Source organism: Mytilus californianus, unplaced genomic scaffold (genome assembly GCF_021869535.1).
Source record: "Mytilus californianus isolate M0D057914Y unplaced genomic scaffold, xbMytCali1.0.p SCAF_2, whole genome shotgun sequence".
Classification (NCBI taxonomy): Eukaryota; Metazoa; Mollusca; class Bivalvia; order Mytilida; family Mytilidae; genus Mytilus; species Mytilus californianus.
This window is the reverse complement of record NW_026262668.1, coordinates 64,722,169-64,738,037: the sequence shown is the minus strand read 5'-3', so window position 1 is coordinate 64,738,037 and position 15,869 is coordinate 64,722,169. Positions and strand designations below refer to the sequence as shown.

Here is a 15,869-nt window from a genome sequence, read left to right as displayed (position 1 = left end):
TAAATGGTATTTTGAGCTATCCCTTTGGTATATTTTTCATATTTATATGAGCTTTCGCTTTTTTGTGCATGACATTCCATCCGTAAAAAAATAAGAATATAAATAGATCCGTATTGTTATGGTTTTGGACTTTTTACATACCAATGGTAACAAATCGCTATCGCTAGAAAATAGTTCTTGAAAGAATGATTACCTTTCTTGTCAGCTGAACTGTGAAATCATGCAAAAAATAATAAAATAATAATCGGAATCATCTTGAAATCATACGAAAGATAATGGTCTTTATCAAGATTTAAGGAGTTTTTAAGAATCGAAAATTAGTAATACGATTATATCCACGCGGTGCGTATGTAATTGTAAGTTACTGCTGCAGACTTAGTATAGGTCAAATATCGCAGGGGCCAGTTCTGTTAAAGAATACAATAGCGATAATTGCAGAAGTTTTTCTGTCAAAAAGACTTTATTTCTTTCTGGATTTCTTCACTTTAAAAAGAATTATAAGATGCAGAAATTTATGAAAGGAGTAGGCAGTGCTCAATGAATCATACCAAAAGTATTTTACCTTTCTCTGACAACGTGGTCTCGTCCATTTTTGAAACATTACGATTATTTCATTACTTTTTCGAGTTAACAACTAAACTATTGAACCTGTATTGTTTTGAGTAAAGCTTTCCCGTTGTCTAGGTGTTCATTACAAGCCCGTATTTTACGATTACTTTTTCAAAATCGGATACGAAAATTTCTTGAAAATAAATAAAAAGTATTGAGATTTGCCATCCACTTTTCAATAACTATTAATTAAATATTTATTTAAAATCAATGTTAACTGAGGGTGACTTGGATAAGGAATGGCATTTAATGATTCCTAGAGATACAGCCAAATGTGTAAACAGGAAGTTGTGAAGGGAGACAATTTCAAAAGTGCTAAAACAAGTATTGTCAAACCTTGTAAAATATTTCTGGTGGCAATAATTCACATATTCATAAAATAACCAAACACAACTTTTAAAGGTGGTTGTTATGTTTCAATTGGCAAACATTTATTTATTAATAATAAAAAAAAAAAACTTCTTAAAAAACAAATTTCTATCATATTTATCTTGGAATATGATCAAATATGTTAGCCTATTTTAAACATGCCTTTAATAACATTTCAGTACTTATGGAAAGAGTTATTCCATTTCTTCCTTTGATATTTAAGGATATACCAATTTTAATTGCAAAATTGTAATTGATAAATGTAAATAAAAATTAATGAAGAAATTCCAATTTTGTCATTGTAAACCTTCTTAAATATGTGTATAAGTAAATTATGAAGCTGTAAAGGATATATAACTAGTGTATAAGTCAAACAACTGAAAGTGAGAAAAAAAGATATACCTTCTGTGCTACATTTGGGGACGGGTGGTAATAAAATCAAATTATTTAAGTTATTTAGGCATTTTAATTTTTAAAGTTTAATTAATAATTGAAATGTCACTTATTTGCATTTCAGTTAATGCACATGGCACATGTATAAAAAATCCAGGTCTTTGTCTATTCAATAAAATAAAACTAACATGGTAGTTATAAATAAATATATGTAACATCAAGTCACAAACATGAAACTTAAGGTGAATCAATCTTAAATCGGGCGCTAATACCACAGCGCTATAAAAAAATCCTGGGGAGAACACTGGATTGTATTGCTTTCAGAGTTATATAATACACCTTGCCTAAGAAAAAGGTCTAGCTAGGTCCTTAAAAAATGAGGCTATAATGATGTAAAGTGACTTATAACTGCCAACAGCCACATTATTTAGACTCTGGTGGATAGCTAGCTAGTTATCAGACTGTTATCTCATTGGCAATCATGTTACCACATCTCCTTATTTTAGTACGGGTTAATTATTTGAAATAAATGACTCACAAACATTAAATCATTTGAAAAAAAGATAATTCTGCAATAATTTATGTTGTCATTTAAAGATTTCAGTTTATATATATATATAAATATCAACAGTGAAATTTGGTTGAATAAATGGTGTCACTATATTTGTAATTGTCAAACTAGTATAACAATACTATTGTCTAAATCTACAGAATTTGATCATCCTTTAAGTAACAGAAATAACAATGTCACTAAGTCACTTGTAACTTATCTCTTAAATGAGGACTATGTGGGGTATAAGAGTTTGCTTACTGCAGGCTCTTCATCATCATTTTGTTAAATAATTCTACAAAGAAGGGGATAGTCTGTTAATGTATCCTTGACTAAGAATAATGAAATTGCAAGAAACAAATTCACATATTACTTTGAATATTGTAGATCGTTCAGGTAGTCTTGAGCTATTTCTTTATACAAAAGAAACAACCAGTATATAAATATAGTCATGTTACACCACTGTCCCAGGTAAGGGAAGGGTTGGGATCCCGCTAACATGTTTAATCCCGCCACATTCGGTATGTATGTGCCTGTCCCAAGTCAGGAGCCTGTAATTCAGTGGTTGTCGTTTGTTGATGTGTTACATATTTGTTTTTCGTTCATTTTTTTGTACGTAAATTAGGCTGTTAGTTTTCTCGTTTGAATTGTTTTACATTTGTCATTTCGGGGCCTTTTATAGCTGACTATGCGGTATGGGCTTTGCTCATTGTTGAAGGCCTTACGGTGACCTTTAGTTGTTAATTTTTGTGTCATTTGGTCTCTTGCGGAGAGTTGTCTCATTGCCAATCATACCACATCTTCTTTTTTATATTCACTTCACACATATATATATATATCTTGACAAACAAATAAAAAAGCCATAGACATTGAAAACAATTCATTTCTATTCTATTGTCAGTCAGCATACCTACCATGAACTGAAAAGTCTCTTAAGATTCAGTAGGTAAATTATGTGAAAATCAAGACTTGCATCAAAAATATCCCAATATTAGAGACAATGGCGTCATTTTTCCTCAGAGCTTTCAGCTCTTTGATTGAATATGATTGGCCAATTTTTAAATAATTTCTCCAATTTTGTTCCTGCATAAAGTACTAAAACAATATTTCAATTTGGGAGCTCATATGGTTTTTCAAAAGTTTAAGTTGATAATACACAAAAACAAACCTAGGCCTGGTTAGGGTGGGTAATGGAAACCTCTAATCAAATTGGGTATTCAAAGAAGGTTTTTAAGAAATTTTAGCTGCAAAGCCCCATGCCCCTTTTAACATCTTACAAGAACATAAGTTATTTTCTTCCATTGAAACCCTACAGAAAATCACATTTTCATCATTTTATCTTATAGTAATTGCCAAGTTTTACAAAACCTGAAAATAACGGGGATAGACGAGATAAAAGATGAGCAAAAACAGGTTGTTGGTGTAATTTGCTCGTTCAATATTTTTTTTGAAGACACCTTTTCTGATTTTGTCTTCTGCTAACTACATTTTTTTATGTTGTATATATAGAATCTTATGTTATTAAAATCATGCTCTTTATTGGTGGAAACATTGAGGATGTTCTACAAAGCTGAATTCTGGTTTTAAGATAAGGTAAGGTCATGCAGATAGAAAACAATATGGTATGTATGACTGCTATTTATTTATAATGCAGTATATAATGAAAAGCACACAGCTGAATATTGCACATATGCATGAATATGTAAAAAGCAATAATCTAATAAAATGTACTAAAATATATTTGTAAACACTAAAAAATATAAAGAAATATAAAAAAATGTGGATAGTGTCCACATGTGGACACATATAATGCCCCCGCTTGCATATCATATAGTTATAAAGGGACATAACTGAAGAACGGTAAAAGTGACGCTACCCAAATTTGAACTTGATCTGAGTTTTGTGGTAATAAGCATTGTGTGTAAGTCTCATTACATTTGGTTGAGGCTAACTTAAGTAGAGAACAGAAACTAAAAATTCTGCATTTTTTCTATTTGTAAACAGACATAACTCTAGAACGGTTGTGTATAAGTTTTATAACATTTGGTTGAGACAAACTAGAGTTAGAGAACAAAAACTAAAAAATTCAGCAATTTTTATGTTTATGAAGGGACATAACTCAAGAATGGTAAAAGTGTCCCCACCAAATTTCGTACTTAATTTGTATTATGTAGTAATAAGCATTGTGTATAAGTTTCATAACATTTGGTTGAGGCAAACTAAAGTTAGAAAAGGGAAACAAAAAATTTGTACTTGATCTTAGCTTTGTGGTAATGAATATTGTGTATAGGTTTCATAATGTTGGTTGGGGGAAACTTAAGTTACAGAATGGAAACTAAAAATTTTGCAATCTTTCGATTTATAAAGGGGCATAACTCAATAATGGTTAAAGTGACACTACCCAAATTCAACTTGATCTGTGTTTTATCAGTGGAAGTCAAAATTAAACATTGCATTGTATAAAGCATTGGTTGTTGTTGATTCAACTATAATCATGGACAAGTGCAGATAACTGCAATTTTAAAAATTACTTGATATTTAGAAGAAAATAAAAATTTTGCAATTTTTCCATTTATAAAGGGGCATAACTCTAGAACAGTTAAAGTGAATCCACCAAAATTCAAACTTGATCTGTGTTTTGTGGTAATAAGCATTGCGTATAAGTTTCATAACATTTGGTTAAGGCAAACTTAAGTTAGAGAACGGAAACTAAAAATTTGGCAATTTGTCCATTTATAAAGGGGCATAACTCTAAAATGGTTAAAGTGATGCCACCAAAATTCAAACCTGGTCTGTGTTTTGTGGTTATAAGCATTGTGTATAAGTTTCATAACATTTGGTTGAGGCAAACTAAAGTTAGAGAACAGAAACTAAACATTTTGCAATTTTTCCATTTAGAAAGGGGCATAACTCTAGAACAGTTAAAGTGACGCCACCAAAATTCAAATTTGATCTGTGTTTTGTGGTAATAAGCATTGTGTATAAGTTTCATAACATTTGGTTGAGGCAAACTCAAGTTAGAGAAAAGAAACCAATTTTGGGACGTATGTACAGACGGACAAGGATAAAACTTAATGCCCCCACCGCTACGGAAGAGGCATAAAAAGAGTATATAAAAAATGCTTCGCTGAGCGCAGCCAGATACGACCACAGAGATTTAACCCTGAACAGTTGGGGCAAGTTTGGACACAATATTCAAGCTTGATTCTGTCTGAATTTGGATTGTGATCAAATTTTTGACATAATATAGGTTTCTGACACAAAATAAATGTGGTCAAAGGTCTTAAAAATTTGAAATGGGACATTTAATTTACCTTGAATGGTCTGATATCCAAAAACTAACAACATGGTTTGATTCAACATATAAAAAAACAAGTTTAATTTTAGACCCTTCAAACCTTAATATGGATTAATTTGAAAACAGGGCCCAAAATAAAAAATATAAATGCACAATAAGATTCAGCATATCATACAGCTGCAATAATTCAGTTTTTGATGAAATCAAACAAAGTTTAATTTTGGACCCTTTTGACCTCAATTTAGACCAATTTAAAAATGGGGCCCAATATACAAAAAAGTAATAAAAGGTTAGAACCGCCAAAAATTAAAGACTAAATTAATCCCAATGAAATTGGTTAAAAGATTTGTATTTATTTTCAATTGAAGATTTCTTGCTATTGCACAATATTGTGCAATTTAAGATTAATTGGTATTGCACAATACTGTGCAATTTAAGATTTCTTGCTATTATGCAATACTGTGCAATTGAAGATATCTTGCTATTGCGCAATATTGTGCTATTGCGCATTACTGTGCAATTAAAGATTTCTTATTATTGCGCAATACTGTGCTATTGCTCAATACTGTGCTATTGCGCAATATTGTGCAATTGAAGATTTCTTGCTATTGCGTAATACTGTGCAATTGAAGATTTCTTGCTATTGCCCAATACTGTGCTTTTGCGCAATACTGTACAATTGAAGATTTCTTGCTATTGCGCAATACTGTGCAATCATTTGAAATTTCAAAAATTTTGAAGAAAAGAAATATGAACCCCCAAAAAAAATTGGAAAAAAAAAATCCCCCCAAACTTTTTGAACTCCCAAATTAATCCCAAATTGTGGTATGGAACCTTGTAGTACAATTTTAGAGAGATCCATACACATAAACACAAGTTACTGTCTGGAAACTAGAAAAATGCTTGTTTTTGGCCCCTTTTTTGCCCCTAATTCCTGAACTGTTGGGGCAATTACCACCAAACTCAATCCCAGCCATCCCTTTGTGATATGGAACCTTGTGGTATACAATTTCTGAGAGATCTATACACTAACACACAAGTTATTGTCCGTAAACTACAAAAATGCTTGTTTTTGGCCCCTTTTTGTCCCCTTATTCCTTAACTGTTAGTACCATAACCCCCAAAGTCAATCCCAACCTTCCTTTTGTGGTATTGAACCTTCTGGTAAAATTTCTCAGAGATCCATTTACTTAAACTAAAGTAATTGTCCAGAAACCAAATGTGTCTTCGGACGACGACGACAACACCATAGCATTATACGACGCAAAAAAGTTTTTGCGGTCGTATAAAAACTAGACATCTGTGACTCTATTGACATCAAATTTTACTACATTTTTATTGGTTAGCAGAGGATAGGTTGGACTTATAACTTTAACAAGATTGAACTCATATCAAAATGCAAGAAAAAATAATACATATTTTGTAACTAAGGCAGATTTAAAAAAAATGTTTATACTGTACTGACCTGTATCCTTGACAAATAAAAAAAGTATCTGCACTGCATATATATCTCTGATACAGCCTTGACAACATCTATTACTTGATCAGTTAAAGCTATACAATATAGAGAATATTTCTTTGAAACATGACAAGAATCTGATGTTGACACCAACATTAATATCATATGGTCCATCAAACAAATAGCATAAATAATTAGATATACAAACACTGAAGTTACATACAATCATATTCTTAGCTTTATAATGGCTGCAGAAAAGGCTTTTTATTCAAGTAAATGTAATAGGTTTTCAGGGGCGGATCCAGCCATTTTCAAAAGGAGGGTTCCAACCCAGGATAAAGGGGGGGGGGGGGTTCCAACCATATGTCCCCATTCAAAAGCATTGATCGTTAAAAAAAAAAGGGGGGTTCCAACCCCCCGGAACTCCCAAGAATCCACCACTGGGTTTTTCTATGTTATATAAAGCAAGGATATCTTTCATTAGAAAGTTACAAAAAAAACATATTTTCCATTATGGTAACAAACAGAGGACAATGTCAAACTGTTACTTGGATTAAATGTTTAACCATTAGTTTGTTCATCTTCACAGTTACCTAAAAAAATAAGAATGTCTTAAATAAATTCTTTCAATTCTGAAATTCTCTACTTAATAAAAGTGATCAGAATTAAGGAACATATCCAAATTTTGTGTTTAAAGAGAACCAATTAATCTTTCCCTTGCATGACAAATTCTAAATACTCTACCCTTACTCAGACAACAGTGCACTGTGCTAATGAAATAATGTTCACTGAACAGAAACAAATGTAAGCACTTGAATATGGACTAAAGTAACAATCTATAATCTTTCTATCTGGCTAAATTTGATGATGCAGTGGTACTGTAAATTCAGAAATAAATGAGTACATTTATTATTGCAAATCCATTGGCTATAATGCAAAAATTAAGTAATGCAATTGAAAAATGTTTATTAAGGAAAATCACTACTGAAATCATAAATGCTAGTTTTTTTTATTTTTGCAAACCTGATAGTCGCATTTTTCGCACTAATAAAAACATCACAATAATTTCTGAATCTACAGTATGATGAAGCATTTATACAAATAGGGTTCCTGTGATATATGATTTTTAAAGACATTACACATGGTTCTGGCATCTGCATATTAATTATTTATATATATATATATATAATGTACAATGTATAAGTAAAGTAGGTCTCACATACTCTTGCAGTCTTTGTACAGTTTTAAGGCAAATATTATATGCATAAAATGATAGCTAGTGATAGATTTGATCCAAATGCTGAAAGTTGTGTATAACTGTCTGAAAGTTTATGATAAAATAACAATTTTTTCTTAAAGAAATAGGCAAATGAAACATTGACTAAACTCATTCCTAAGGCATGTTTGCATGTTTATATATTTTTATAGTTTGCAACAAACTCATTTTGGGTCATTTTAAATCCATCATTTCACATTTTAAACCTAAATTCAGGATAAACAATTAAATCTCATTCTTTTTAGTTTTTCTAAACATTAGCATCTAGTGATACAAATACTAAAGTATGTCAAATAGATTTTTATTGCTTACAACAGTAGATAAAGTTGTAAAAATTCAGATCTTATTTAAAATTAATAACAAAAAATATGAAATGATTTAGTATTCCACTCTAAACAAATGAATTTGTCAATGTAACAAGAAAATTTAAGTAATTAGTGGCACAAACTTTACAGAGATTCTTCACTTTGTGAAAAAACATTTCTTTTTATATAAAAATGTTCAAGCATCTTATACAATGACTGTAATTAAAGCATAGTATAAGTAAACACGAAACATATGGGACTAATATTCTAGGCTACTGAACTAAAACTAACTACAATAAAATGTGCATTTAAGTGACTGGTATTCAGTTTTTTTGTTAATTTTAGGAATGATGATCATATCATCCTAAATGCATAATACATGTATTACTCAAATCTGTAAAGGACTTTGGATGAAGAATTCCCATCTTATAACATATTAAACCAAGTTCAGTGATGGCAGCTACCTTAGATTTCAAATTAGCATCATTCACAAATATAATGTTTTAGTACCTTCATAACATCTTACATGTGCAATATTACCGAAGTCTTTGAGGACAATTCTAATAAATTGCTTCCATTGAGTGCAGCTGGATACGACCGAAGAGGTCCAACCATGAACAGTTGGGGCAAAAATGGACACAATATTTGCGCTTGATAAAGGTCTGAATTTGGATTGTAATTAAATATTTGACACATAATAGGTTTCTGACACAGAATAACTGTAGTCAAAGAACTTAGAATTGGATATATGACTTGAATTAATATTCAATTTTTTGCTTTTGTGCAATACACTATGCTATGCGAATTGACCCCCCCCCCCCCCCCAAAAAAAAAATTGACCCCCCCCCCCTTTTTTTGCAAAAAATAATAATAATATTTTGAAGAAATTTTCTTTTAAATTTCTGAAATCTGAAATGAGAAAAAATTGTCCCCCCTTCCCCCACAATTTCTTTTTAACCCCCCCCCCCCTTTTTCCAAAAAAAATATTCCTTAATCAGCATTTTTATTAGTAACTTCTAAAAATAAATTGACAACTAATCACCTCAAGACAATACAACATTTCTTTATACATAATTTAAAAGCAGTGTAAGGGAGGTAATCCAAACATAACATTGTACTTTTAAGTAATTGTCCATTAACAAGGAAACCCTTGTTTTTCCCCGTTTTTTGCCCCTTATTCCTAAACGGTTTGAGCCATAACCCCCAAAAGCCAATCCTAACCATCCCTTTGTGGTATAGAAACTTGTGTATAATTTCAGAGAGATCCATACACCTTTCTACAAGTTATTGTCTGGAAACTAGAAAAATGCTTATTTGGGCCTCTTTTTGGCCCCTAATTCCTAAACTGTTAGGACCATAACCCCCAAAATCAATCCCAATCTTTCTTTTGTGGTTATAAACCTTGTGTTTAAATTCATAGATTTCTATTTACATATACTAAAGTTATTGTCTGGAAACCAAATGTCTTCGGACGACGCTGAGGATGACGACGTGATACCAATATACGACCGCAAAATTTTTGCGGTCGTATAAAAATATGTTGTTTGCAAGTATTTCTTACATGTTCTATCACAAAACTAATTTAGAGGTGATGACAGTAATTTTGGTTTGCATAAATGGATAAGCAAAGTTACAAATTTTAGTAGTGATCTTATGTCATCATAAAAAAAAAAATATTAAACTAGTCAGTAAAGAATCCACATACTGAAATGTCTTGCCTTCTTCACTAAACATGATTGATTTTATCTAATAGGTCTTTACAATAAAGGTTTTACTACAGGTATTACATAAACTTAACATCAACGATACATGTAAATGAGATCAAAGTCAGATGATACCCGCATTCAAAGCACATGCATGTTGTTTTTGTTTTGATTGGATGGCCGTTAAAACTATTTTGTACTTATTCCATCAAGTAATTAGTACCTTGTAGAGACATAATGGGTAACGTTTTAAAATATAATTTTTATATTAATATATATCATGAAAAAAATATTAATTTGAAAAATGGATTTAATAAAAATATACGAAAAATTCAGCAATTTTTCCATTTGTAAACAGGCACAACTCTAGAACGGTTTACCGGGTAAGTGACACCACCAAAGTTCAAACTTGATCTGTTTTGTGATAATAAGCATTGTGTATAAGTTTCATAACATTTGGTTGAGGCTAACTGAAGTTAGAGAACGGAAACTAAAAATTCAGCATTTTTTTCATTTGTTAAGGGCATAACTCTAGAACAGTTACAGTGACACCACCAAAATTTAAACTTGATCTATATTTTGTGGTAATAAGCATTGTGTAGAAGTTTCATAACATTTGGTTGAGGCAAACTAAAGTAAGAGAACAGACGAAAATTTAAGCAATTTTTCCATTTGTAAAGGGGCATTACTCTGGAACGGTTAAAGTGATATCGCGATGCCACCAAAATTCAAACTTGATCTGTGTTTTTTTGTTATACACATTGTGTATAAGTTTCATAACATTTGGTAGTGGCAAGCTATAGTTAGAGAATGGAAACCAACTTTGGGACGTACGGATGGACGGACGGTCAAGGGTAAAACTTAATGCCCCCTCCGCTACGGCCGGGGCATAAAAATTCTGCAAATCTATAGATGTCAAACGGACTATACAAATAGTTTATGCTGCTGCCAGATTAGCATACCTATGTCTTGCATTCTGAGACTTTTTTCGTAGGAAAGACAAATACTGAAGTCAAAGAAAAAAATTTTCATAACCTTTTTAAAAAGTGAAAGTTGTTCCCCCATTATAATCTTTCTAATAAAATTTGCTTTAAATAAACCTAAATGGATGTATATATATAAATGATCAAAATTAGTTGTAAAATCAAACTCAGTTTATATATACTGGTATGTTAAAGCTGTAAATATATTTTTCAGTATCATACTGTATACCTAAATTGACTTTATTATTATTATATATACCATATATGAGGAAAAAGTGCAAAACAAGGAAAAAAAGTTGTTTGGTTTTATGATAATAAAATAAGACAGAATGATCCTGAATGCTACATTTACCCTGAGATTGTAATATCAGGCATTTAAATATTTACATATACACTGACACTGTGTACTTTCTGAAAAGAGATCAATAAAAAAAAATCTTGTTTTCTACAAAAAAATCTAAATAAATATCATTTAATATTACAAAAATTACACAACATTTTTCAGAATTTTCAATGACACAATTCTTAGGATCTTAAGGTTCAATACAATGTCCTTAGCTTTCAGTGTATAAAACCTGCTACAGTTAGGTGATTGTAAGCAAAATTTGAAGTATGCAAAGAAAACCACTTGTTTTGAAGAACAAGTGGTTATAAGTGTCTTTATAATATATTGTACATATACATGTAGTTTTAAAAGACTATACATTTGTACCACTTTTTTTAAATAAACAAAACATATACTAATATCACTTGCAGTGATACATTTTGATACCTTGAAAATGTACACTGATCTGTACTTTGGTAGTTAGGCTTAGCTCCACTTACTTACAATTAATAAACATTACAAATAAAACAACAAATAGACATGCATACAACAGGAAAAGTATTTTGTCATTTTTGACTCAAATGACCTTAAATTCAGCCTATTTTTTCTAATCTTTTAAATCTCACTTATGAGACTACTTAAATAATGTCGAAGTCAAGATACAGATAACAATTACATCTTTCTTCAATTTAAAAAAAACTCAATGAATTTACAGGGTCAAAAAGCCCCCAAAATGTTCCTTCTTCTTTAGAAAGGACTTGGCACAAACAATACAATCTATAAGTACATATATTTCATGAATCCTGATTGTAACCAAGGCACATATTGGCATGGGGATCTTTTAAAATCATGGTGGCAGGGTAAAAGACTAATCCACGTATAAAACATTTTGTACAATTCACTTAACACAAACAGTTCTATCATGATCGTGACCTTAGTCAATGCATAAATCATATAAGTCGCATATTGATCAATAAAGGTATCAAGGTACTCTCTGACAAAATTTGTCTCAGAAGCACTTCAATTAAAATAGATAATGAAGAGCACTTATTGTTTTCATGTACAAGTACAATAATAATATCAGAAACTGTATGTTGGAATTAATTAATTCTTCATGTATCTGACAATTTCATATGCTTTGTTGGTTTTTTTCTTTTTAAAACAACATTTTTCATACCTTTCACAGACAACTTTACCAACACACAGATGGAACAAAAGTACAAATCTACATGTATTTATCTAAAACAAACAACTGGAATTGAATGAAAGTCTGACTACTCATCAGACTGCCTTTGTTCTGTATAACCAATAACATTTTTCTTTCATAACTTGCAAATGTATATTCCATAATAACTACATCAATATATTATAAATAAATCATAATATTCCATGAAAAAGATCTTCATAAGGCATGTAAGGGTCACTTGTATTTGAATTTTGGATTCAAAAGGCACACTTTTAAAACATTAATACTGATGATTTTTTAAATATATTCAATGAATGAAAGGATTTTAGATATTCCATAGCTGTCAAAAAGTTTGATAAAATGTCAAACTATATATTTTAGTATGCAACAAAATAGAAACAAAACAAAAAATAACAAACACTAGTTTTATGAGTTGAATGAAATTACCAATTTTTCAAGATTTAGTGTGTGCATAAAAACTATGTTCACAAAAATAAAACGAACCTACAGCATCATTGACATAAATATACAAATTCATAGATTTATTAAAATGTCACAACGCATTGAATCTTTATAAAAAAAAAAAAAAAATAGATGAGAGAGTCTGCATGGGAGACATTTGTCATTTGCTGCAGCTTTAGTTTTAATGGCACATTATGGTAGGTCTCATAGCAAAGTTCTGGTTCTGATTAAGAAAACCCTTGATTTCAAGGTAAAAAAATGGAAATACAAAACTACCGTCCAAAAACAAAATTTGTATAAACTGTATTTGGTGAAACATTTCAGATAAGAGTTGCATGCCACAAAATTAATCTGCAAATGTCCCAGGACTCCCTACTGACACATGACTGAGATTTGGGAAACCCAAAATATGAATGTCTTTTGAACGAAATCAATAAACAAAATTTATGGTTCAATATTACATATTCATGCTATAAAGATAACAATAACCCCTGTCTAAGTACAACTGGTTTCTTGACTACTTGAGAGTGGTTTTAAAAATACCGGTATATATATGTCTTTAATATCTATACCATAAAAAAAAACGAATAACTACTTATATTGATTAAGATTATCATTATGTTACATTGTATCTTCTTACTTAGCTTTTATCAATTAAATTTGCATTAATCTGACTTTCCTTGCATTTACATTAAAAGCAATCATTTAAATAATTACAGCTAAGATCTTATTGGAAGATTTTCTAATTCAGCATCATCGTTTAATGATATCATCTCATATGGAGAACACTGAGAGAGACCTATCTTGTCACAAAGCCAGCCATAAAATCCTTTGTCAAAATCTACAATTTCTGTCCTCCAAGATCTATAATACCATGAAATTTGTTTGAATGCTGCAAAGATGGCAATAGCAAGTGAAGTCAATCCAACAGTGAAAGGAAACGTCAATATAAGTAGTGGACAAATTGTCACTTTATGCCAAACTGTTTTTTCTTCACTGAAATATATGTATAAATTGTACCAAGTCCATGCACCATAATAGAAAGATACACAAAGTGATGAAATCAAGGCACAGGGCATATAAAATACTGACAAAAAGATGATGTGTGGTCCCTTTTTTAATCCACAACACCCATCTTTTTCATCTTCTCTCATGGTGTCATGAACTTCTGATTCTTCTATTTGTATTTCGTCCTCTTCAGAAATTTTCTCCTCAGTTCTTGTAAATTTAATGGTGTGATCTTTTTTCCTTCTTTGTACTTTATCTGGTTTATCTATTACAATTACAGGGTTTTCTGCAGCTTCTACTTCTAATATTTCAGGATCTGTAGGAGTTATCTGCTCCTCCTTTTTATCTTCCATACTAAAAATACCATTATATAATCATTGGTTAGACTTTAAGTACTGTACTCTTCAATTTCTTCAATGATCTGAAATAGAAAACAGGAAAATATTTTTTTTCTTTCCAATCTTATTCCAACTATTACATGTAACTGATCATGACATGTTGTCGCAAAATAAATAAATAAATTTGAAAAATTACAATTTGTGTCAATCTGGGACCATAAGAAAAGTATCAACCAGTATCAATAAACCATCTATTACTGAACTCACAGTCCCAATTTTTCAGTCTAATTAGAATTTTGAAGTATATTTTTTTAAAGCAGGTGATATTTGTTTTGAAAACTACGGTATATAAATTCATTTTTCAAATGGTAAAGGTTCAGTCTTTCTGAAATTATTTTTTGATATGATTATATTGTGTATACAGAAATAAAAACAATAAAAAAGACCCAAATTAATGTTCACACTATACAACATATATAATAACATTTTGAATGTAAAATTAAATTCTACAGGGGTATTTGATTCAATTAACTTTAATTGGAGCTGATCCAATAGCTGTCAACATGTATTCATGTATGTAGATTCCTCCATAAATTGGAGCACCCCTCGAGAGCTGCTAGGGTACAGTGAAATCTGTGTACACTTCCTGTTAAGATTAATGGAGAGGTATCAGTAAGTTATATATATACACCAAAGACAATCCCTAACCCAACGAAAAATGGAGTGTAATTTAATAGGACATCTGGAATATAAAAAGAAGATGTGGTATGATTGCCAATGAGACAACTCTCCACAATAGACTAAATGACACAGAAATTAACAAATAAAGGTCACCCATACCGCATAGTCAGCTATAAAAGACCCCGAAATGACAAATGTAAAGCATGACTGGAGCCCCCCCCCCCCTTAGGTCAGTCAGCGGGCCCCCCTTATGAAAAGTTCTGGATCCGCCACTGCTGAGAGTACTCGCAGTTACTGACAGCTAGTTCAAAGCCAATAACAACTAATAAAAAACATCATGCATCTAAGACTAAATTATCAATCAGTACACATCCATCATCCAATGGATATAGTGTAAAGACGTCATAAACAGTTAGAGAAAAACATGACCTTGTGCAATGCCAAATACAGGTAACGACAGATTGTAGAGCCATGAATGTGCATATGTATATAACAATAATATTTAGTTTGATTTTAGTTTACTGATACATGTAACAAAATCAATATTAATACCAATAAAACAATATTCAAAGATCTAATTACAGTGTTAAATTGGTAACCTTTTCGAATATGTTTATTTTAAGCATCGATAAGTGTACCGGGATCGTTTCTACATTTTCGGGGTTGGAAAATAACATCTCCGTAAAAATGAAGATGTGCGAAGTCTGTTATTATGATGAAGGGAGCTGAAGTACTCAGAGAGAACCACCAGGCTCCTCAGCAGGAACAGACAAACCAAAGAGATATCTGCAGATTGATCTCCAGGTCAATGATAACAATAATTAAGGTTCTGACAGATTGGCCAATCCCTTAACCATTGTTTTTTTTTATGTCAGATGTACCATTTCCTGTCTAAATACCCATAAAAAACTTACCAATTCATTT

General features: G+C 31.0%; 1 long non-coding RNA gene across 1 annotated transcript in view; it reads right to left on the bottom strand.

Moving 5' to 3' along the window:
* Nucleotides 1–3,544: 3,544 nt before the first annotated feature.
* The window catches only part of LOC127730259 (uncharacterized), a 191,592-nt gene continuing 179,267 nt past the window's right edge, over nt 3,545–15,869 (bottom strand). The window contains exon 2 of the long non-coding RNA XR_007995009.1: nt 3,545–4,332. This is a non-coding gene — a long non-coding RNA (uncharacterized LOC127730259). The remainder of the gene's footprint in view (nt 4,333–15,869) is intronic.